This window comes from Urocitellus parryii, chromosome 5 (genome assembly GCF_045843805.1).
Source record: "Urocitellus parryii isolate mUroPar1 chromosome 5, mUroPar1.hap1, whole genome shotgun sequence".
In the NCBI taxonomy this organism is placed as follows: Eukaryota; Metazoa; Chordata; class Mammalia; order Rodentia; family Sciuridae; genus Urocitellus; species Urocitellus parryii.
Genome location: NC_135535.1, coordinates 119,365,878 through 119,388,805, shown reverse-complemented (window position 1 = coordinate 119,388,805; position 22,928 = coordinate 119,365,878). Strand labels below are relative to the sequence as shown.

General features: G+C 40.8%; 1 pseudogene; it reads left to right on the top strand.

Moving 5' to 3' along the window:
• The first annotated feature begins 17,254 nt into the window (after positions 1 to 17,254).
• Positions 17,255 to 18,506, top strand: LOC113180152 (E3 ubiquitin-protein ligase RING2 pseudogene; annotated as a pseudogene).
• Positions 18,507 to 22,928: the final 4,422 nt, after the last annotated feature.

Below are 22,928 nucleotides of genomic sequence, written 5' to 3'. Positions count from 1 at the left end.
GTTTTCAGGTGACACCTCATATCCAAATCACAATATTACCAATAGATGGGGCTGTGGTACAGTGCTTGCCTAACATGTGTGGGACACTGGGTTCAATTCTTAGTGCAGTATATAAATAAAGGTTTATCAACAACTAAAAATAATTTTTAAAATATTACTATTAGAAATATTTATGTTACAGGTCTTCTTCCTTATTACAGAAGCCCACTTAGAAATAGACCCTGATGCTATGCAGGTTTGGGCAAGTTATGTGCTTCTAATTTGTGGATCTCTCTCCCTCCAACCCCCTTTCTCTATTATAAATTTGCTGTAAGATGTTTCACTCAAAGTAAATCTAAAGTATTTGTTTCCTCACAGTGAGCACTGTGTTTCAGCAAGACAGATTCATTTTCTTGGACTCATTTAATTTGCTTTGCCTTTAGTCTCAGTGAAAATAAATTGCAGCAGAGTTGACCCAATCCTTCTTGTGTTCACTTAACAAACATACACTGGGCAGCTGCTAGATATGAAAAATTGCTATGGTGTGTACACAGATTAGTTAAATTTACAAACAACATTATTTTTTAAAAATGCTGTATAACTCCCAACACATTATCTAGGAGAAAACTCAGGCACATATAGAGAAAACTCAAGCAGGCCAATGATTATGAGGGACTTAAAGGATTTTTTTTCAGGAGTTCGTGGAACATGAAGAAGGAGAGATTGCTTTTCGGAGTCCTTAGAAGTGATTTTCTAAAGTCACTATATAAATGTTGTGAGAGTACTATCAAATATGGACTAAGGTAAGCTCACTTAGTTACATCCTATACTTATATACAGTAAGCAATTATGTAGTGCATAGTATTTCTTATACAGGAGTTTCTATTTTTTTAATCACCATTTAGCTCACTAAGTGAAACTTGAAAGCAGCTTTTGGTACAAGAGCAGCCAGATTCATGGCATAATTATCATCACTGGGGGTGTGTGGCTTTTATTCCTTTAGAGGGCTTGTCTTTATGCCTCAGAGAAGGCAGAAGAGCTCTGCATACTTCCCTCAGTCTCAATACTGAGATCCCTAACAATTCTAGATCAGGGTAAAAGAGTTGGAAGATTTTCTAAAAAGAACAATTCACTAACACAGAAATGTTAATTAAGATAAAGTAATGGTCTTTCAAATTTACAACTACACCCAATATTTAGAAATAAAAGACAATAAAAATAATCCAACATATTTTATCTTAGCTGGGGCATTTAAGTAGAGCAAAATCTAACATGAGCTTATACAAACTACTATAAAGGATTTAGGTATCAAAATTGACTTCATTTTAAATCCTATTCAAATTATCAGTGCTGAAGGCAAACCTACAGAGAAACCACCATTGTGGTTCAGTTAACTATTGCTCCACAAGAATCCATCTCAAAACATAGTGACTTCAAACACTACTATTTTAATGCTTGAGATTCTCTGGTTTGATTGTGGTTTATTCAGCTAGTATTGCCATTCAGGGAGCTACATTTAGCTGATGAATTGACTTAACCAAGAATGTTTAAAATGGTTTCCCCCACATATCAGGGTTCTCAAAAGGTTGGAAGGTTGATGCCTGTACTGGAAGATTGATGCCTGTGCTTCCTATGCTCACTCATCCTCCACTAGGCTAGTCTGAGCTTTAGTGGATGATAGGTGTATTCTGAGAGAGCAAGCCCAATGTGTAAACTCTTTTGTAGCCTCTCTTATATTACAAGCTATGATGGACCATTGACCAAATCAAATCATGGGGCCAAATTGGAAATCATTGTTAGGAAACCACCTAAATGTGTATTTACTGGAGAGTGTAATTCATTGGGATGTCATCATTGTATAGCCCATCACAATCTCCTTATATGTGCAAGATACCCACAAGAGGATGAGGGTCATGTCATGCTTCCTTCTTGTTTTTAGACATTTTAAGGGGGTTGAAACACTAACAGCATATCAAACCATAACCTTAATGTTCTACCTCTGTTTACTTTGGAAACTTCAGTAGCTTCTTCTTTAATGTGGTCTTTCTGAGCCATTTTCTTTAGTTTTGTTCTGGGAACTAGGTAGTCTCCATCTTCAGAACTACTTCTCTTCCTTGTTCCTGTTATGACTCCAGGTAAGCTGGACACTTCTCTTTCCTGTTTTTTTTTTTTTTTCCTCTTTGTTGTCGGTTGTATTTGGAGTTCGGATGTTTCAACTTCAGAGTTCTTGGACATGAATCCTTGATCTTTCATTTTACACATGATTATGTTGCTTGTGTCTGTATTTAACTCTTTGATCTGGACATTGTCTTCCTTCTTTTTCTTTTTAGATGTTTATGGACCTTTATTTCACTCATTTATTTCTTTGTGATGCTGAGAATTGAACCCAGTGCCTCACACATGCTAGGCAAGTGCTCTACCACTGAGCCACAACCCCAGCCCTTGACTTTCTTTTTCATTCAACCTTTCTTCTTTTTTTTCTTCTAAACAAGTTATCATTAATGTTAGTTTAGTTTAACCTATTTCAATATTAAACAAACAGCAGCACTTTGGTTGGAATAGGCTTGATTTTCACTGTTTTGGCAAGTATACCAGGTTTTCTTGGTGCTGCTTTGGTTAGGATGTTGAGAAACTGAAATGATTGCAAAAAATTCTCTTACTTGTGATCTTGTTACATCTTTTGATTTTTTTCTCTGCTTCGGATCTGGAGGCACCACAATAATTTTTGCTGCTTGTTGTTTTGATTTGAATTCCACAAAGTCCAATTACTTTGCATCTCCAGTAGATTTATAATGTGGGATACTTACATAAACCATATTGCCACATTTCCCAAATACTCTATCATTCTAGCTGTGATTAGCCATTTGGGAAGTAAATCTTGTAATAAATTAGAAGTAACTTTTGTATGTAAGGTTTTACTAGCTGGAGCCTAAGATTTTCATAATTTCTATAACTTACTTAGAATGTCAATAATTTTAAATTTAATACAAAAAAGCAAATAAAATGAAAAGAAAAAACAATATAATAAATAGATCTCTAGACAGGCTAACAAACTAAATAAGTACAACTCAAGAATAACAAAAATTAAGGAAGCATCATTAATACTGAATCCTATGGACATCAACCAGATAATAAAGGAACAGTCTGAACAACCCTTTGCCCACAAATTTAATGAACAAAACAAAGTGGACTAGTTTCTTGAAAGACAAATCTGCCAAAATTCACACAAAAGAATAGACAATCTGAACAGAATTATGACTATTGAAGAAATTGAATTGATACATTAAAAACCTTACAAAGCCAGGCACAATGGTGTATGCATGTAATCCCAGCAGCTTGGGAGGCTGAAACAGGAGGATCATAGGTTCAAAGCCAATATCAGTGAGATCCTGTCTCTAAATTAAATACAAAATAGGGCTAGGGATGTGGGTCAGTGGCTGAGTGCCCCTGAGTTCAATTCCCAGTACCAAAATAAATAACTTTCTAAAATAGAAATCCTCAGGCCCAGATAGTTTTCTGGTTAATCCCAATAAAAAAATTAAGGAATAAATTCTCTATAATCTCTTTCAGAAGGTAGAAGCACATGAACAATATTTTAACTCATTCTATTGGGTCTGTATTACTCAAATGACAAAATGAGACAGAAATAGTATAAAAATACTACAGACCAATATCTTTCAAAAAGAGATGCAAAAGGATTAAAATATAGACAAATATTCTTCAACAATTGATATAAAGAATTACATAGTAAAAACCAACTGGGATTTATCTCTGTGTCAACCCTCATAAATTAATTAATGTAATCTCATTTTAAAAGACTGAAGATGGAAAATTATATAGATTTGGAAGGGAGAAATTAAACTATCTTTGCAGGTACCAGGATTGTCTAGGTAGAAAATTAAACACAATCAATAAGAAAACACATTGGATGAATAAGTAATTACACAAAGTTGCAAGAGAGAAGATTAATGTAGAAAAATCTGTCTCTTCATCACATCCTCTAGATGAAGATAATAAAATAAATTTGAAAATTTTTATTTAAAATTTAAGTAGAAGATAAATTTTTAATTATTATTTTTATTATCCTCCAAATTAAATATTCAGAAAGAAAACTAACAAAATATTATAGGACCAATATGAGGAAAACTTTGAAGCTGTGATAGAATAAATCAAGGAAGATCTAAATGAATGGGAAGGTATTTGACAACGTGGATAGAAAAACTGAACATTATTAAGATGTCACTTCTTCCCAATTTGCTCTCTATATTAAATGTGATCCAAACAAACTTCCAACAAGTTCATTTGTGAAGATAAAAAAAAAACAATTTTAAAGTTTATAAGGAGAGACAAAAATCTCGGAAGAGTTAAAACAATACTGGGGATAAACAAAGCTGGAGGGTGGACAGTACTTGACTTCAAGACCTACTGTGGAGCAATGGTTATCAGGACAGTGGGATACTGGAGAAAGAATAGACAAATAGGTGAGTGAACAGATCTGAGAGACCAGAAACAGATCTGCATCAGTCCAGCCAATTGATGTATATTCAAGGAGCAAAGGCAACACAGCAGCATGGAGCAGAGATCCTTCCAACAAGTGGTGCTGTATGACCTGGATGTCCCCATCACCACGGCTACTGACACATATGGAGAGACCAGAGAGAAAGGAGGGAGAAGGGGGAAGAAACACTTGTAAAATAAGGGCTGGAAACTTATCAAATTTACACACACACACACACACACACACACACACCACACATATATATGTTTGTGTGTGTGTGTGTGTGTATCCTCTAGATTTAATGCTTTGCCTTTGTAAAATAAAAACAAATAGATTCATTCCTAAGCACATCACAGTCAGACTGTGAAAAGACAAAAATCTGTCTTTAGATCTCTCTTAGAAGCAGCAGAGGAAAACTTCTGCACCACAGTAAGTTTATCAGTTGATTCCCAATCAGAAACAACGGAAGGAGGTAGTGGGGTGGCATAATCAAAGGAAGCCAGGGAGGATCACCTTGAGATTCCATAACCAGAAAATATATCCTTTAATAAAGAAGAAAAATAAAGATACTCTCAGATAAAGAGAGCATGAAAAAATTTGCTGCCAGCAAAATAAATCCTCTAGATGAAGATAATAAAATAAATTTGAAAATTTTTATTTAAAATTTATATAACTAAATAAACATAGAAACGATTTTAATTCTATGTTGAGTTGATACAAGGCAAGAATACATTATATGGAAAAGTTGTAATTTCAAAGAGAGGTGATCCTGAAAATAATAATCCCTGAGAAATAAAAATTACAGAGATAAAACAAATTTCCAAAAGCTATGAAATTAATGGAGCTCAAGCAGAGATCTACAAGGAAGTGGGTTACGTCTGGGTTCTGGGGGAAAAGAATATGGAATGGACATGGACAAAAGGCCCCTCTGACAGGGTGAGTAGGTGAAGTTGAAAGGAAATATTTAGAAGGCACAGGAGGGTGGAGGAAATGCTTGGCCAGAGGGTGGGGCAGAGGTGTGGTGCTGCCTTTTCTTCTTGCTACTCCCCTTCTGTCAGGATCCCTTTGTGATGAGAAGGCACAGCCCTAAGACACAGGCCAGGACACTACTCCTTATTGCTGAAGCAAACTCTCAGGGCTCATTTGTCCAAACAGGACAGTGTGATTCAGATGATGGAGAATCCTTTCTTTCCTCTGAATAGCATTAGTGCCTCATGGCTGAACTCCAGATTCACCACCTGGGAAATGGATATGATCTTTGCCTTTGTGTGTGGACTGGGGCTCTTTCTTCTCTTATTGCCCTTCCTCCAGAGTGATCCATTCTTCCCACCACCAAGGAAAAAGAAAAAACTCAAGAAGGTAAGAAACAGACCAGACTCAACAAAAACTAGATTCTGTTTTGTCTACTCTTCTTTCCATTTTTCCAAAATAAATAGATGCACTTCAAAAAAGATAAAACTCAGGACAGAACAGACCATCATTCTGGGACAGATGGTTCAGGTCAGGGAAAGACTCTCCCTAGATATAAGCAAAAATAACCAACATGATTTCAGCCCCATAATGAAAATACAAATAACCAGGATGGAAGCAGACCTCAAATGAATCAGAAAGCTGTCCTGTATGCTGAAGCACAGTCAATCCATCAGGCACTGGAAGGGCTCATTTTCTAGGTACAAAAATGACCCATGGGTTACAGAAGGAGTCTGAGTTCTATAGTTTACAATGAGGGTGAATTAATCATTGGAAACTGTGAATGGCCCTTCAGAAAGTCATGGAATTAGTTGTGCAGGTTAAAATTTTAACTCAGGAAGGCAGGTGTAAAAAGTTTGAAACCCTTTGTTACTGGTAGAGATAGGAATTCATATCCTTCCCATTGCTGTTCTTTTTCCTGTGAGATTCATTGATTCCCAGATAGCTATTTACTGTGCCTCTTCTCAGAACTCATTTGCAATGGTGGAAGGTTAAAGTCCAGAGCCCAGCCTTTCCTCTGTGTTGAGCTGAGGTGAGGGCTGTGCTGAGCCCTGAGGACTCCATCACCCACTGGAGAAACCTCTGACCTCAGGTAGCAGAACCCTGTGTCGCAGCTGAGAAGAGCCTCTATAAATAAGCCTGTTCCTGAGCCTGATCAGTGATTACACCAGGACATGCATTGTGTAGTTCATGTAGAAAATCCCAAAGAAGAAAAATGAAGTATTTTTCCACTTTTAAAATGTTCTCTGAACAAAGAGAACTAGCTAACTGTAGAACGTAATGCTGTTCAGAAAAAAATGGAATGTCTGCAGCTGATCTAGGAGTGCGGAAGGAGAACTGGGCCACAGCCTCTTTTTCTTTCTTGTTGGTTAGCACCTGAAGATGAAAAAGAAAAGGAAGAAGAGCAACATTCTGAAAGGTAAGGCCTTGCCCTTCCACTCCAGAGGGGACTTGTGGTCACCTGCCCAAAGAGACCAGAGCCATGTCCCAGAGGAAATCAGTTGCAAAGATTTGAGAGGGAGGATCCTGGAAAGGAAATCATCATAACAGACACACTTCTCAGGTCCTGCGCTCAGAATGAAGCTGTGGTGGGCAAGGAGTGGGTGATGTCCAGTAGGGAGGTATGGGCACTATTGTAGCCATGCTATCTGTGATCCTGCCAGTGAGGAGAATCAATCAGGGCCAAGTTCTGTTTCCCCAGGGGTGAAGACTGAACACTCAAGAAATGCAGAGGCAAACATAGAAAGCAAGTTTTACTTAAAGGATAGAATAGAGACAGACTTCTCCACAGAAAAGGGGCCCCAGGGCTGGGTATTCAAAAAAGTGGGGGTGTCTTGTCCCTTTTTTACACGTTAGAATTCCTCTGTTCTCATAACTTCCTTTTTCCCTTATCTTGCCTCTCCTCTCCCATCTTGCATACATGACCCAAAGATGGGCCCAATGATGAAATGATCCAGGCAGGAAGGGAACAGCACAGGAGGCATCAATTAACAACTCCTACAACTCCCTGCAGGGAGGAACAATTCCTGGGGCAGTTAACCTAGCAACAGGTTGGAGGATAAGGGGAAAGGAAACATGGGAGGATGACGGGGGAAAGATCATTAGTTTTCCGGTACTTTTTACTAGCCTCCATCTTCCTGATTGGAATAGTCATTTATTATTGACAATGACTTCCTTTTGTTCCCCTGCTTCATCTGGATAAGGAGGTGGGACTTCCTGGTCAAAGTGTAGACAAGCTTTCAATTCCCTAAGAAACTTTCCTCTTTGAAATTGTCCAATCTTTCTCCCAATACTGTGGTTATTAGTACAACTGAGGCTAGTGGAGATGGAAGTAAATGACAAAATGCTGCTCCTCTATATTCTTTGCTATCCATGTCACTTGTCATGTAGACTTGAACAGTGGTGCTTTGCAACCAGAGTCTACCCTCTTTATCGGCCCCATGTGGATATTCCACTCATCCTCACTTCTCCACAATAACCAGGTCTTTTTTTTCAGATTATAGTGATTGCTGGAAGAAAGAGGAAGAGCCTGAAGATCTGCTTTCACTTCTACAAAAGTGAGTAACTTTCCACTTCATCCTGAGTCCTTCCTACTGCTGCCTATGACATCATCCAGCAACACAAAGCTCTCATAGGGGAGGAAGGAACCTCAGTTGGGGCAGTATGTGTCTAAAGCTCTGGAGTTATGGGACAGCAAGGGCTTTGTAATATTAGTGAGTGGGGCAATGAGGAGCCATGGATCACAGGTGTTTACCCCTGCACCACCTGCCCTACCTCCTGTGCCCATCTGCTCCTGGCTGAAGCCTGTGCCTCTATCTCTTGCAGCCACCTACAGAAGCTCCAGGATGACAGCAGCTTTCATCAGCTCATAAAAGGAGATGACCCAGATAAGTCAGCTGGAGTCCACCAATCACATACACTACCTGTGGAGGATACTTTGGCCACTGCCTTCTTCCCTTTGGCTTCTCTGATTTCTTTGAGCAAGCACCCTCTGCTTCTGGCCTCTACTTCCTCACCAGACCTAATGACTTCCTCAGATACTCTTGGGTCTCACTCATCCCTGAGTGCCTCTAAATCACGAGAGTCTATGATTCCTCTAGAACAACGTTCACCTCAGCCACACAGAATTTCCTCTCCCCAATCTCATTCTCCTGATCACATGGCCCATTGTGCCTCTCTGCAAAGCCCCAGCCTGAATTCTTCTCAGTGTGACTCAATGACACTTTCACCGGGAACCAACCTACAGAGCTCCTCTCCACCCAAAAAATATTGGTTGCTTTCTCCTGTCCCACTGCTATCTCCTATCTCATCGCCTTCTCCTGGCCCATCATCTTCTCCTGTCCCATTGCCATCTCCTGTCTCACTGCCATCTCCTCTCCCAGCAATTTCAGGCTATATTCTCTCCACCTGTCCCATCTCATCCCTCTCCTGGTGGCAGATGGCTTCCAGAGTCTGTGACCTCTCCCACTCCTCACACAGTGAATCCAAGAGAGATCATGCTTCTCACCCACCAGGGGACTCACTCTTGGGAAACCACCCACACTCTCAGGTAGAGACTGAAGGGACCTCTTTCATTAACTCCAACACCCAGAAACTATTGGAGATACTGATCAGCAAGAGAGCAGAAAGGAAAATTTGTAATTTGAAGACAAAAAATGAAACAGTCTACTCCCTGAATTCTCAGGGAAGCAAAGTAAAGTCATTGGGCAGGGAGCAGAATACTACCATCTGGAATACAAAAGGCAAGTCAGAGAAGCTTTCTGATTCTCAGAAGCTCTTTTACACTAGGGTCCTGAGGGATCATTTACAGAAGAAATGCAGCCAGTTCTTTTGGGGCCTCCCCATTCTGCACAGCGAGTCCCTGGTGGCTACTGTCAGAATATTTGGACCCTCAGCAGACTTTTCCTCGATTGCATTCAATGAAGTGCCTAATTACATTCCAGTGCAGGTGCAGACTACACCTGGACCACTCTTTTCCTCTCAGTTGCGCCACCCTCTTGTTCAACTCCAGCCTGTGATTCCATCCTTATCCTGGTTGCAGTCCCCATCACTGGCTCAGATCCACCATCAGGAACATCTCACATTGTCTCTCCCAAGCATGCCATGCCATTTTCAATTGAATACTGCCTCTGTATTTCCATGCCCCACAAACCAAGAGGGGACCCAGTTGCTTTCCTCTTCTTCTCTTCAACACCTAGAATACCACATTTTAAGAAAACAAGTACAAAGTAGAGAGGCTTTACCTTATTTGGTCCAAAAGTCTCAGAACATCTTTAGCAATCTCATCTCTGAGAACAGGGCCTCCTGTGACCACAAATCCATCAACAAGCCCCCAGGGAATTTCCTCAGCCTTGAGATTAAGGATAAACTGGAACAACATCTTCAAAAGAGGTTCATGCTACACCAGTATGGACTACCACCCAATAGGAACCCATTTCTAAATCTGAAGGAGTCCTGGGACAACATCTCAAGGAGAGGTCAGGCAAAAGAAAATTGTGAGTCTTCCTGGAACCCTGTGTTTCTAAACAACAGAAGCCCTGCTATACAGAAGACTAGTTCAAAAAGACCAGAGATAATTCAGGAGGACATGATTCCTGTGGATGTTTGGCATTCCAGGCTTGGCATATATCATGTCTCTGGCCCACCTGGAAATTCAAAAACCCACAAAAAAACTGGGGATGAAACGTCCTTAAAAGGTGGGGAAGCCTTCAGGAACACCTCCCAGGAGATCTCCCTCCTTGATGCTGGCACTCAGCAGGCATTAGAGGCACATGTTACAAGTCTAAGAGCGAAGCACAGGTGGGACCTACCCCTCAAGGTCCTTAAGCACATAAATATTTTGAAGATGAGAAACTCTGAGGCTTCACTACTTCCACAGCCTTTCCTTTCCTCTTCAGTTCCCTGTGACTCCAGGGTTGACTCCATTGCCCATAATGCCAGGGTCCTGGGAAAACCCATTCAGAAAGGTACAGGATTGAAGGAGATAGCACAAACTTCAGTTCCCACCCAGAAGAGTCCTTTCTCTGGCCCATCTTTTGAGTCCCTGAGCAGAACTATATCCAGTGACAACTATGGGCTCTCAGATGCTCCTTCAACTGTACACAAGGGCAGCTTGCCCTCTCAGCCCGACACTTATATTCTCGTGGGCAGAACCTGGCACAATGATGCTGTCCTGAGATCTGGAAGAAACATCCTAAAACCAAGTCTAGGCCTAGAAATGGGCAGACATGAGTCCCTGGAGAGTAGTGTGAGCTCACAAGTCTCATGCCACAGCGTGGCATCACTTCAGGTAGGGCTCCAATTTTTAAAAGGTGAAGTCAGAAAGATAGAGGATGATGAAGAGGAGTCTTCTGACTGGGGAATCACCAAGAAAATCAGAAAGACATCAAACTTCCTAAATGTTGATATTCATCTGAAGAATTTTAAATCTCAGTGGATCAGTAAAACACCATCCTCTTTCATAAGTTCTATTTCCCAGGGCCAAGGATACTCATGCCTAAAGGCACAGACTAAACCAGAGAAGCAGCCTCAAGAACGGACTACTGACATCATCCTGCAAGACTGTGCCACTGACATGTTTCATGAGGACAGTGGTCCCGAGGCGCTCTGGGCTGCAAATATCCTAACTTCAGAGGAGAGATGGTCCAGCTCCTTAAGCATGACCAGTAGAAGTGCATCAATTTCTCAGGATCTGTATGGACTCTTAACCAGTGAAGAGAGCAGTGAGGAACTGCAGGAGCCCAAGATTACTGAGCTCCAGGATCCTTGGAAGAGCAGGAGAAATAAGTTTAGAGCAACTTCCAAGAATAAGGACAGTGTGAAACTCAGGTCAAAAGCACAGGAAGAAAGGCTTGCAGGAGGGAGGCCCTTATGTGCAGGAGAAATGGGTCCTTCTACCCCAGTCAGGAGATAGGAGACACTGTGAGTGACAAGTCCTCCCAGGCTCCTTCAAAGAGGAACTTCAGGGACAGAATAAAGAACTTTCTGCAGAATATTTTTTGCAGTAATACCAAAGGGCAGGCAAACTCCCTACCCAAAATTATGACCCCCTCAACTTCTGACCAAAGCCAAGGGTCAGTCACTGGCCGACTGCTTACAGACAACAGGGCATCAGAAACCCAGGCACTCATTTTAACTTTTGGGTGGATCATAGAGCAGAAAATTAGGTTTCATTATGAACATTCTGCCTTAAAGACAAACAAAGTTAAAGAGGAATACCAGGCCTCTATGGGTAGACAATCCCATTATTCTAGGAGTCCCATTATTCTGGAGCAAAGGAGAGTGATAGGAGCTATTTCTCCTGGTCACCAGGCCAGCCCTAGCGACCACAGCCATCCTCTGAACAGATGGATCAGAAACAAGGACAACAAGCAGGCCTTGCTGCTCAAAGAGTCTGTACCTCTGCCCAGCCTCTACACACAGAGGACCAGGGTGGCAGGTATGTTGGAACACAATGTCCACTGTCCAGTGCACTGTGCTCTTCAGAGACGTTTGTTGTCTCATCAACATCAACATGCTTCTGACTCCTGTCCTGCTGGGAAGAAATATTTCATATAATATTGATCATATTCAGAAAAACTGTCCCCATGTGAGACCTTTGTTTGAGAATGGCTTCTTCCTAATGTGGTGACAATGACTTAATAATACTGCTTTTTAATCAGAGAGGCTTCTGTCTGTGTTGTGCTGGGTCATAGGAAAGCAGGTCAGTAGATTCTAGAAAAGACTGGACATGCAGGGAGGTGACAGTGGCAATGAGTATCCAAATCTCATGCCAGATCCCCTCATTATACCTTAATAATTCATGACATAATCATTACAAAAATAACAGAACACATTTTGGGACTGGTCAAGACGGGCAACTTCATGAGAACCCCGCCCTAATGTTTGAGTCAGCCTTTCCCTTTATTCTGAAATTTGTGAGGCTGTAGAGATTGGTGTGCAGTGTTACCATGAGACTTAATAGCTTCCCATGCTACAAATGGGCCCAGAAAATTTGGGGAAAGATACAGTTTCCTGGATCTGAATTCAGAGATGCTTAGAGAGTCCTGCCTGATGGATGTCTTGGGGAACAGAGGACACCTGCCCTTGGAACCCCTCGTCTTTGGAGGCTAACATGGAGATCGGCCTTGCCAGCTCCTTCTAGCTCAGGCTGCATGCCATGGCCATGTCACCTGATTCTGCTCCTACCTTCCTCACTCTCTAGGGCAGTGACCAGAATGGAAATTGTTTGGTGGGAACATCAAGTTGGCTGTTGAGGGCTATGTCACACGCAGCTCACCACCTCTGTCCCCCAACCCCCAGATGGCACAAATGTGTATTCAATAACTATGTGACAGTGGGGCATAGGGGGTATAGTGGGATGTGGAGAATTGAAATGGAGCCAAAGAAAGAGGCAGAGTAACATGGGGATACCACAGATGGTGTGATGGATGGGAAGCTCCTGCTATCCCAGTACCAGAAATCATGGATTCACCACATGGCCTCACCACTGTGTACCATGATCTGGCTCCCAGACCACAGATCTGGAGATGCCTCTTTAGCAATGACACAGGCAATAGAGGAAGCAAACCCTTTGGTAGGGCAGATTCATTTTCTGACATTATATTTAATGGGGCCACATGGCTTTGCCTCTTTAATTATATAAGGAATGAGTTGACAATTTGAGTAGTCAGGACTAGGGAACTCTAGCTGTGACTCCCAGTTTGGTGACCATTATGCACACACATGGCTCTAACTCTTATTCTGCAGTAAAAAGTCCAAAGGGGAGCCTGGGGTCACAAAGCAAATTCTCTGGGCTTCCAGAACTTACTTGTCCACAGACTAGAGGAGAAGAGATGGTTCAGTTAGAACTTGTCATAGCAGGGCAGTGTCTTGTCCAAAATGTGGGAGCAAGCTGGGGAGGGGGCAAGCAGGAGTCTTTTCTGCCCCCACTGTGCTTCCAGCACAGGCTTATTCTTCCCAGGATCTGTTCACATGGGAAAGCAGGCAGGCCTCACAGGAGGAAGAGGAGAAGCTGTGTCTGCAGAATGTTTGATGCTATGACCCACCTGGGGAAGGCAGCAGCCCCACTCCAGGGCACTCTGCCCTGTTTTTCCCTGATGCAGAGTCCTATACCATGAAGTGCCATCAAGGCAGATGACACAGGCATGGTCTTGCTCTAATGCCTGAAAGTACTCCACATGTAAAGCCAGGCAGTCCCTCTCAGGGTGAGCACAGACCTACAGGCCACCCCTGATTCAGGTCCTGTGCCTTGATCATACCAGATCCAGAGCCCCACAGATGGCCCTTCAGAGATCCAACAAAAAGATTGCCATAGAGACCATCAGAGAACCTCCAACATAGCAGTTATGGAAACACAAGGCCCTCCCTCAGAAATAACACCAACTTCATGGTCCTCACACAACAACCCTTCTCTGCCACATGGTCCTCATGCAGTGATCTCACAGAACCCCTGACAGACTTCCTAGATGAACCTCTGACAGATATTTGTACCAAGAGAGGCCTCAGAGACCTAACTTAGTCTCCCATAACAACCTTTCAATGCCACATGGTCCTCATGCATTGATTTCTCACAGAGACCTCCCACAGAGTTCCAGAGCTTGGGGAACAATCACCACAGAGATGTCCTACAGATTTCCTCAGCAAGAATTTATCACAGAGACCACCCAGAGATACTACAGAGACATCTTATACAAACACATTGACCTAATGGAGGGTCCTTACACAGAGACCTCATACAAATTTTATAGAGATTTTTTTTTAAAGAGAGAGTGAGAGAGGAGAGAGAGAGAGAGAGAGAGAGAGAGAGAGAGAGAGAGAGAGAGAGAGAGAATTTTTAATATTTATTTTTTAGTTCTCGGCGGACACAACATCTTTGTTGGTATGTGGTGCTGAGGATCGAACCCGGGTCGCACGCATACCAGGCGAGCGCGCTACCGCTTGAGCCACATCCCCAGCCCCTTTTATAGAGATTTTGAGAGGCCCACACAGAGACGTCACACAGACACCTCAGAATTCCCACAGGAACTGGAAACAGAGACTTTTCACAGACTTCCCACAGAATTCCCACATCCATTCCTCATTTCTGTAAAACTACTGGGAGCACAAGAGGGACACCATCAGCCTTGTCCTGCCCCTAGAATCCTAGTACACTGTCAACGTGGCCTCCCAAATAGTGTTCTCTGCTTGGAACAATCTTCAGGAACTTCTGTTCCTTTGTAATGCCATTGCCTCTGAACAGAAGAACTGCAGATTCCAAGTATAGACCTGCAAAATTCCTTCCTCTATGGGTTTGTACTAGCCTCAGCTCTGACCCACAGCTTAGAGAATAACAAATTTTAAACATGAATAAAATGCCACCAACTTCCAGTGAAAGAAATTTCCTTACTTGTCCAGTTTTACTTATTTTCTTAAATGTAGAAATGTCACTTCTTTATTTTATTGGATACAAGAAATGAATTTAAGACAGTTGGCTTATTTTGGAAAAATTATAAAGACCTGTGGCAATAGACTCTAAGAATGAAATGAACCAGAAAAGAAGAATCTGGACTCACATTCACTTCCCAGAGGCTGAGCACCCACATATCCTAGTGATCAATACAAACACAAAATGTGCAGAAAAGATCAAGAGAAATTTATGGAGTTACAAAACGTAACGTGAGAAAGTAGACAAGAAAAAGAAAGAAGTTTCCATTAACAGAAAGTGTGCAGTCTCTCTCTCCCCCCCTCTCTCTCTTTCTCTCTCTCTCCCTTCTCTCTCTCACAGACACACACGCATGCACACACACACACACACACACACACAAATATAGCATAATTGAGGAATTTCTACACACTAAGCACTGTGGTTAAAGTGCAATAAATTGTGAATTAAAAGAGAAATAATTTTCTGCTGCTATGAATTATATAGTTCAGTGCAAAAAAACACAAAAATAGGAATAGCTCTGCAGCCATCCAGCTACAACTACAACAAGGGCCTGTAACCACTGGCTTCAGCAAAGGAACTGTCAGACCCTCTCTGTACTGAACCTTTGCCCTCTGCCCTCATCCCCCAGAAGAGTGCTCCACAGGTGCAGGCCTGAAGCACATCACAGTCATCTGGGGAGACAGAGGGAATGGCTCAGTCTCCCACATCTGGAAACAGATTAGAAACACAAGTGGGAGAGAGAGACCACCTGGATGCCCTGCAATACCCTCCTCATCAATACCCTAGCATCCTTCCCTTACCTTCCACTTCCTTCTTTTCTTTTTCACAGAGCCCCCAAAATCCCAGCAGAAAAAGCCAAGTGAGCCACACCTTCCTCAAAATCCTCCTTATTCTAATTCATAAATAAAATATAGCATCATTTGTTAAAAAATAAGGGCAATTAGTATCTATACAATCACCTCACAGTGTTTAAGTGAAAGAAAGAGTTACTCATCTCTCATTTTCATATCAAAAGCCACACGTGGTCAAGCTCAATACAGAAGGCATGTGGAAAGTCAAGTCAGGCCAAAAGCCATACCAAGCATCCAAGCTGTAAATGCATAGAACAGGTTCTTATAGGAAATAAAAAGTGCTACTACAGTGAAATTTGCTCTTGGGTACTGAGAGTGTAACCCAGGCCAGAGGATACCCAGGGTCCAGGTGAGCTGAATTCAGTTGCTTACCCAATCACAATTAGGAAGAAATTACACAAAAAGGAAAAAAATAGTTGAAAATAGTTTGGCCAAATCTGAGAAAAGAGCTGATCTACCTTTGCTGCCCTACAGAAATGTAACAATTTATAGGAAAAAGGAGCCAGGAAATACGCATATGCCCAGACTGCAGGCCAGGGAAGTGTCATGGTTTTATTTCTACCTTTGTGGACAGCAGGACTTTGAGGGACAGCAATCTTAGCTTCCATTCTCTTCGTAAGATGATGGCTTCTAGGAATCTGGGACAGAGAAATTAGTTTTACCAGAAAATGAATAATAAGTAGGAAAAATAGTATTTAATGGTACTTGGGGCTTCTAATTTTAAATGGGTCCTATTACAACAAGGATATATGTGGGGGTGGTTGGATTTGAATCCAGGGATGCTGAACCACTGAGGCACAGCCACAGCCTTTATCAGCCTTTTTCCATTTGAGACATGGGCTCACTAAGCCTTTTTATTCTTTTAGATTTTCATTTTGAAACATTTTTATTTTTTCATTTTGAAACAGTTCTCATTAAGTTGCTCAAGACTTTGAGAAGTTGCTGAGGCTGGGTTTGAATTGTGATCCTTCTGCCTCAGTCTCCAGAACCACTGGGTCTTCCTCCTGATTTTAAAGGAAATTTTTCTAATATTTTTTCATTGAATAGTCACATGCTGGTATCCATTTTCAGCAGCCAGAACAAGCCAACCATTAACTTTTCTTGACTTTTGCAAGCCAGTGTTAAAATACAATCATTATTTTAACATTAAATTATATGAATATATACTTAAGCTAATCATATTAAAAACAATGGCAAGAAGTAATCAAAATGCACTATTTAGTTTATTTTATGATATCTTGCTATTTCCCATGCACTTTAGGCTATTTACATATTTTCTATGAAGCCAGTGGAAATACTATATAGGGATTTACTGCACATCTTTTTCCAGCCCAGTGCTATTTAAGAGATGCCTTACTGCACGCGCAGGCGCCCCCTCCCCTCGCGCCGCGGGCCTCCCCGCGCCGTGCACGTCCCCGTCCCGCGCCTCCGCCTCCTCCCTCACTCGCTTCTTCCCGCCCTCCCCGTAGCACCGGCCGAGCAGGCTTCCCCTCCGTCTCTCATGAATATTGAGCGGCCCCTATTGTATTTCCCGAGCTCCATTGCGGAAGCCGAGGCTCGCCATATTGTGCGGCGGCGCCTTTGGCCGCGGAGGCTGATACCTGAGTCTCGCTCCGGCCGCGGCCAGCGGAGCCCCGGGCTGGGGTAGGAGCCGCAATGTCTCAGGCTGTGCAGACAAATGGAACTCAACCATTAAGCAAAACATGGGAACTCAGTTTATATGAATTACAACGAACACCTCAGGAGGCAATAACAGATGGCTTGGAGATTGTGGTTTCACCTAGAAGTCTACACAGTGAATTAATGTGCCCAATTTGTTTGGATATGTTGAAGAACACCATGACTACAAAGGAGTGTTTGCATCGTTTTTGTGCAGATTGTATTATCACAGCCCTTAGAAGTGGCAACAAAGAATGTCCTACTTGTCGGAAAAAGCTAGTTTCCAAAAGATCACTAACGCCAGATCCAAACTTTGATGCACTCATCAGCAAAATTTATCCAAGTCGTGATGAGTATGGAGCTCATCAAGAGAGAGTATTAGCCAGGATCAACAAGCACAATAATCAACAGGCACTCAGTCACAGCATTGAGGAAGGACTGAAGATACAGGCCATGAACAGATTACAGCAAGGCAAGAAACAGCAGATTGAAAATGGCAGTGGAGCAGAAGATAATGGTGACAGTTCACATTGTAGTAATGCATCCACACATAGCAATCAGGAAGCAGGCCCTAGTAACAAACGGACCAAAACATCTGATGATTCTGGGCTTGAACTTGATAATAACAATGCAACAGTGGCAATTGATCCAGTAATAGATGGTGCTAGTGAAATTGAATTAGTATTCAGGCCTCATCCCACACTTATGGAAAAAGATGACAGTGCACAGACAAGATATATAAAGACTTCAGGTAATGCCACTGTTGATCACTTATCCAAGTATCTGGCTGTGAGATTAGCTTTAGAAGAACTTCGAAGCAAGGGAGAATCAAACCAGATGAACCTTGACACAGCCAGTGAGAAGCAGTATACCATTTATATAGCAACAGCAAGTGGCCAGTTCACTGTATTAAATGGCTCTTTTTCTTTGGAATTGGTCAGTGAGAAGTACTGGAAAGTGAATAAACCCATGGAACTTTATTACGCACCCACCAAGGAGCACAAATGAGCTTTTAAAAACCAATTCTGAGACTGAACTTTTTTATAGCCTGTTTCTTTAATATTAAAGATGTACCATCATTACTTTTATGGACAGATCTTGGATATGTTGTTCAATTTTTCTTTCTGAGCCAGACTCGTTTACACTTTTAGAGTCATTTCCCCTTAATTTAAGATTTACTTTTTGGAAGGGACTATAGTTATTCAGTACTTTTGCTTTCCTTTGAAGAATATATCTAAGTTGTGTGCTTTCACAAAGTATGGATCCATTGGGAGCACCTTTGACCTGGGAATTTTTCATAGTTCTGTATTCTTAAGTGAAGATTCAGTTGGCCGTCCTTTTCCGTCTCCCCTCAAAAGTTTTTTAGGCCTACAGATTGTTAATATGTATTCTGACTTTTTTTCCTTGGAGTCTTGTATATTTATAGTTTTCTATATAAACTGTAGTATCTTCATGAAGACTGAGGCTCAAACTTACTGTGCTTAAAAACAATTCTCATAGGATTATTATTTTCATGGTATTTTCTTCCATAATATCTCGTTTTTAAAAGAGGTTCTGTATGAACTTGGTGTCCATTGTCATGCAATGTTATTTTTTTTTCCTTTTTTCCTCCCTGTAAGTTTAGATGTTCTGGTCTTGGGGAAGAGAATCAAAACCTTAAGTTCTATGAGCACATGGGTCATTGACATATTTCACTGAAGAAAGAAAAATTAAATTGGTAGTAATACGTAGTCCTCAATTGTTTATTTAAGCTTTTTGTATTAGTTCCTACTGTCACTTTAGTTCCTTTATTATGTGTTTGATGTTTTTTTACCCTATTAAAGTATCAGAAATATGGAGATATTTTGCACTTTAGCCTTGATGAAAAGTACAAGATATGTTCAAAGCTTCCCTAATTCTTTTCTTATTGGTAGCCACATAAGTTTTGAGAACAATGTGGTACATGGAAAAAATAGGTTTGCTTCTGTTTGAAAAGTGTGCTTAGCATTTTAAGTTGCTATACCAGTGTATAAATTTGGTGCTCTGCTAATTATACTCTGTAGAAGCAGATTAATGGAGCTTAAGCCCTGCTTTGATAAATAGTGAAAGGTAATTCTGTAGAAGAATGTCAGCCACTACAACAGGGTGAAGTTATTCTACTCTTACTAGTTTTATATTACGGGACAGTGTTGACTGGGAGCCAGAAGGCTTTATGCTAACAGGTCAGAAAAAAGATTGACTTAAATGTTATTTTCATTCCTGTCCTGATTGTAGGTATGTTTTAAATTTTATATTATCACAGTATTTACAAAGACATGTTTTGCATTGAGAAATTAACCCCAAAGGGTTTTGAGAGGAGGGAGTAGACCTCCAATACCGCTGTAACTAAAGTCTGTCTAGTCATTGTAAATATTTATCTGTCAATTTTGACAGATTGGGACCAGCTTGATGTTTTAAATCTTGAGTATAAAAATTTAAAGGCTTATTCAATTTTTTACCATTTTATTGAATATATTTGAAATCTGTTTTTACAGTTTTTTTGGTAATTGTGCCATGAAATTTGAAAACCACCAAAAATTAAGAGAAGTTTTATAAATTCCTTTTCTGGTGTAATGTTAAGTTGTATAGATTATTAATGCATGTCCAATGAATATAACCCTGGTTTTGTGATAAATCTGCTTAGATTTTATTGGTGACATGTTAGATTAGTGGTTGCATTACATAACTAAATTCCCATTGTGGTTATTAATTGAAATTGTCTTTAAGCAGAAAGTTATTTGTGACTATAAGCTTTGTGCTTAGAGAATGTATGTGTTTTTATCTGTCAGTATGGGAGGACATAAACTGTTTGCATCATTAGTGAAGTCATTGGATGTGTAATCCTTTGCAAGATGTAATTATAGGTATTTCATAGAACATTGAGAGTGTGTGTATATATATATGTGTGTGTGTTGTGGCAGGGGAAGTAGAGATTGTTGGCCATCACTAGTGGCCAGGGGTTCGTAAATACAAGTAATTTCTGTAACCACAGGCTCAAGTGACTCACCAAACTTGATAAAGGCCTTTGTATACATTAAAAAAAAAAAAAAAAAAAAAAAAAGAGATGCCTTACCATTCAGGCTTTTCAAACTTTCTGAGGGCTGCCAATGGGGCTCTGGGAGTAATTGATATACTTCTGTTCTTAGCATGAGAAAATTAGGAGGAAGAACAGGAAATGAGGAAGAAAAAAACACTTGGGGGTTTTTCCTTTCAAAAGGACCCCTTACACCAGGAGTTCATGTGTGAGAAGGCCAGGACAAGGTTACTGTTAAACATAAGGATCACCATCTTCTACCATGTGCAGGAAGCTAGGGCTGATTATTATGATTTTTTTCGAGGTATATTAATCCATTTATGCTACTTGGGTGTCACTGAGTAAATTACTTTTTCTATTACACCAATAACAGTCCAATATTTAGCTAATACACTTAAATAATTACATTAGTTAAAACACATTAAATTCCAGTGTCATACAATCCACCCTTTTCTAACCTCCCAAAACCCAGAATAATTTAAAATTCAATGTGTTTTATTGTTTTTAAAGTAATTTTCTGGTTCAATACAGAGAACATATTTATTAATCAATTAAAGATGTTTCCACATTTTATATTTTGTTTTATATGTTTAGTTTTAGTCATGTATTTTATTTACATACATATTTATTTTTTTTCAATTGATTTATGAAAAGCAATAAAATATTTCTTAGAAAAATATTTACAACAAACCAAAGAAAGGGCTCTCTGAAAGGTATTGAGAGGACTTTATAGAGAATTCTGGGCAGGTTTATGTATGTCCAAGGACCAAAATGAGTGAAGCAGTGCCCAAGGAGCTGAGCACCATGGCCTGTGATCTTGCCACTACATTTTTCAGTGTATTTACTAGAAGAACTGGTTATTGTGGAGATAGTAATGGCTTAGTATTATTATTAAAGAAAGAATTAAACACTCCTAGAGTCTATTTTTGAAATCTCTTCTCCTTTTATTCTAGAGTTCCCATTGTTAGGGACAGACAGATATGAATGATGGGAACACAAGGAGGGAAATAATTCTATAAAATGGGTAATGATAACTATATGCTTTATTTTCCAAGAAGAAATTTACCTGCAGCCCTGCCTGGCCTAAGTGGACAGGATATGTACATTCCTCAGCAAACTACTTATTATCTGCAGAAGAAATGCAAGCCTGGGAAAAATGTCAATAAGAGAAGCCCAAGTTACCCTGAAAGGGGAGACTTTTTGTGACCCTTTTCATACACCAAATCCCAAAACTCGGGGAGATAAGGATGGTATCCTCCTAACCATAAAATCTGTAAAAATTTATTGTTAAGAATCAAATGAGGGCTGGGGATGTGGCTCAAGCAGTAACGCGCTCACCTGGCATGCGTGCGGCCCGGGTTCGATCCTCAGCACCACATACCAACAAAGATGTTGTGTCCGCCGAGAACTAAAAAAAATAAATAAATATTAAAAATTCTCTCTCTCTCTCTCTCTCTCTCTCTCTCTCTCTCTCTCTCCCTCCTCTCTCACTCTCTCTTTAAAAAAAAAATAAAGAAAAAAAAAAAAGAATCAAATGAGGGGGCTGGGGATGTGGCTCAAGTGGTAGCTCGTTCGCCTGGCATGCGTGCGGCCCGGGTTGGATCCTCAGCACCACATACAAACAAAGATGTTGTGCCCACCGATAACTAAAAAATAAAAAAAAAATTAAAATTCTCTCTCTCTGAACCTCTCTCTCTCTCTTTAAAAAAAAAAAAAGAATCAAATGAGAGCTAAGTGTGCCTGTAATCCCAGCAACTCAAGAGGCTGAGACAGGAGAATTATGAGTTCAAAACCAGCCTCAGCAATGGCAAGACGGTGAGGTGCTTAGCAGCTCAGTGAGACCCTGTCTCTAAATAAAATACAAAATATGGCTGGGGATTTGGCTTAGTGGTTGAGTGTCCCTGAGTTCTATCCCCACTACAAAAAAAAAAAAAAAAAAAAATTCAATGAGAACCATTTAGGCATGGGCCAAATGAAATACTGTTGTCATGGCAGTGGAGACTTGAAAGTCTGATGTCATCTTCATATCAATCAAGTCAAGAGGTCGATCTTGGGCTGGGGATGTGGCTCAAGCGGTAGCGCACTCGCCTAGCTTGCCTGCGGCCCAGGTTCGATCCGCAGCACCACATACAATCGAAGATGTTGTGTCCGCCGAGAACTAAGAAAAAATAAATAAATGTTAAAATTCTCTCTCTCTCTCTCTCTCTCTCTCTCTCTCTCTGTCCCCCTCTCTCTCTCACTCTCTCTTTAAAAAAAAAAAAAAGAGGTCGATCTAAACAAGACTCTCTGGAAACTTCTCTGAGGTCCCGATAAAACTGGAGTGCAAGAGAGACACACTGTTCCTCAATCCTTTGAGAGTGTCCCTTTCCCATTCCTTCTAACAAACTCATTCCTGTTACTCAGAAATCTTTTGCAAGAATCAGGGTTTGAATTGGGGTGGGGGGAGGTTCATGTTGCTTCAGTTTCCTGAAAGGCCCCAGCTCTGTGACACCA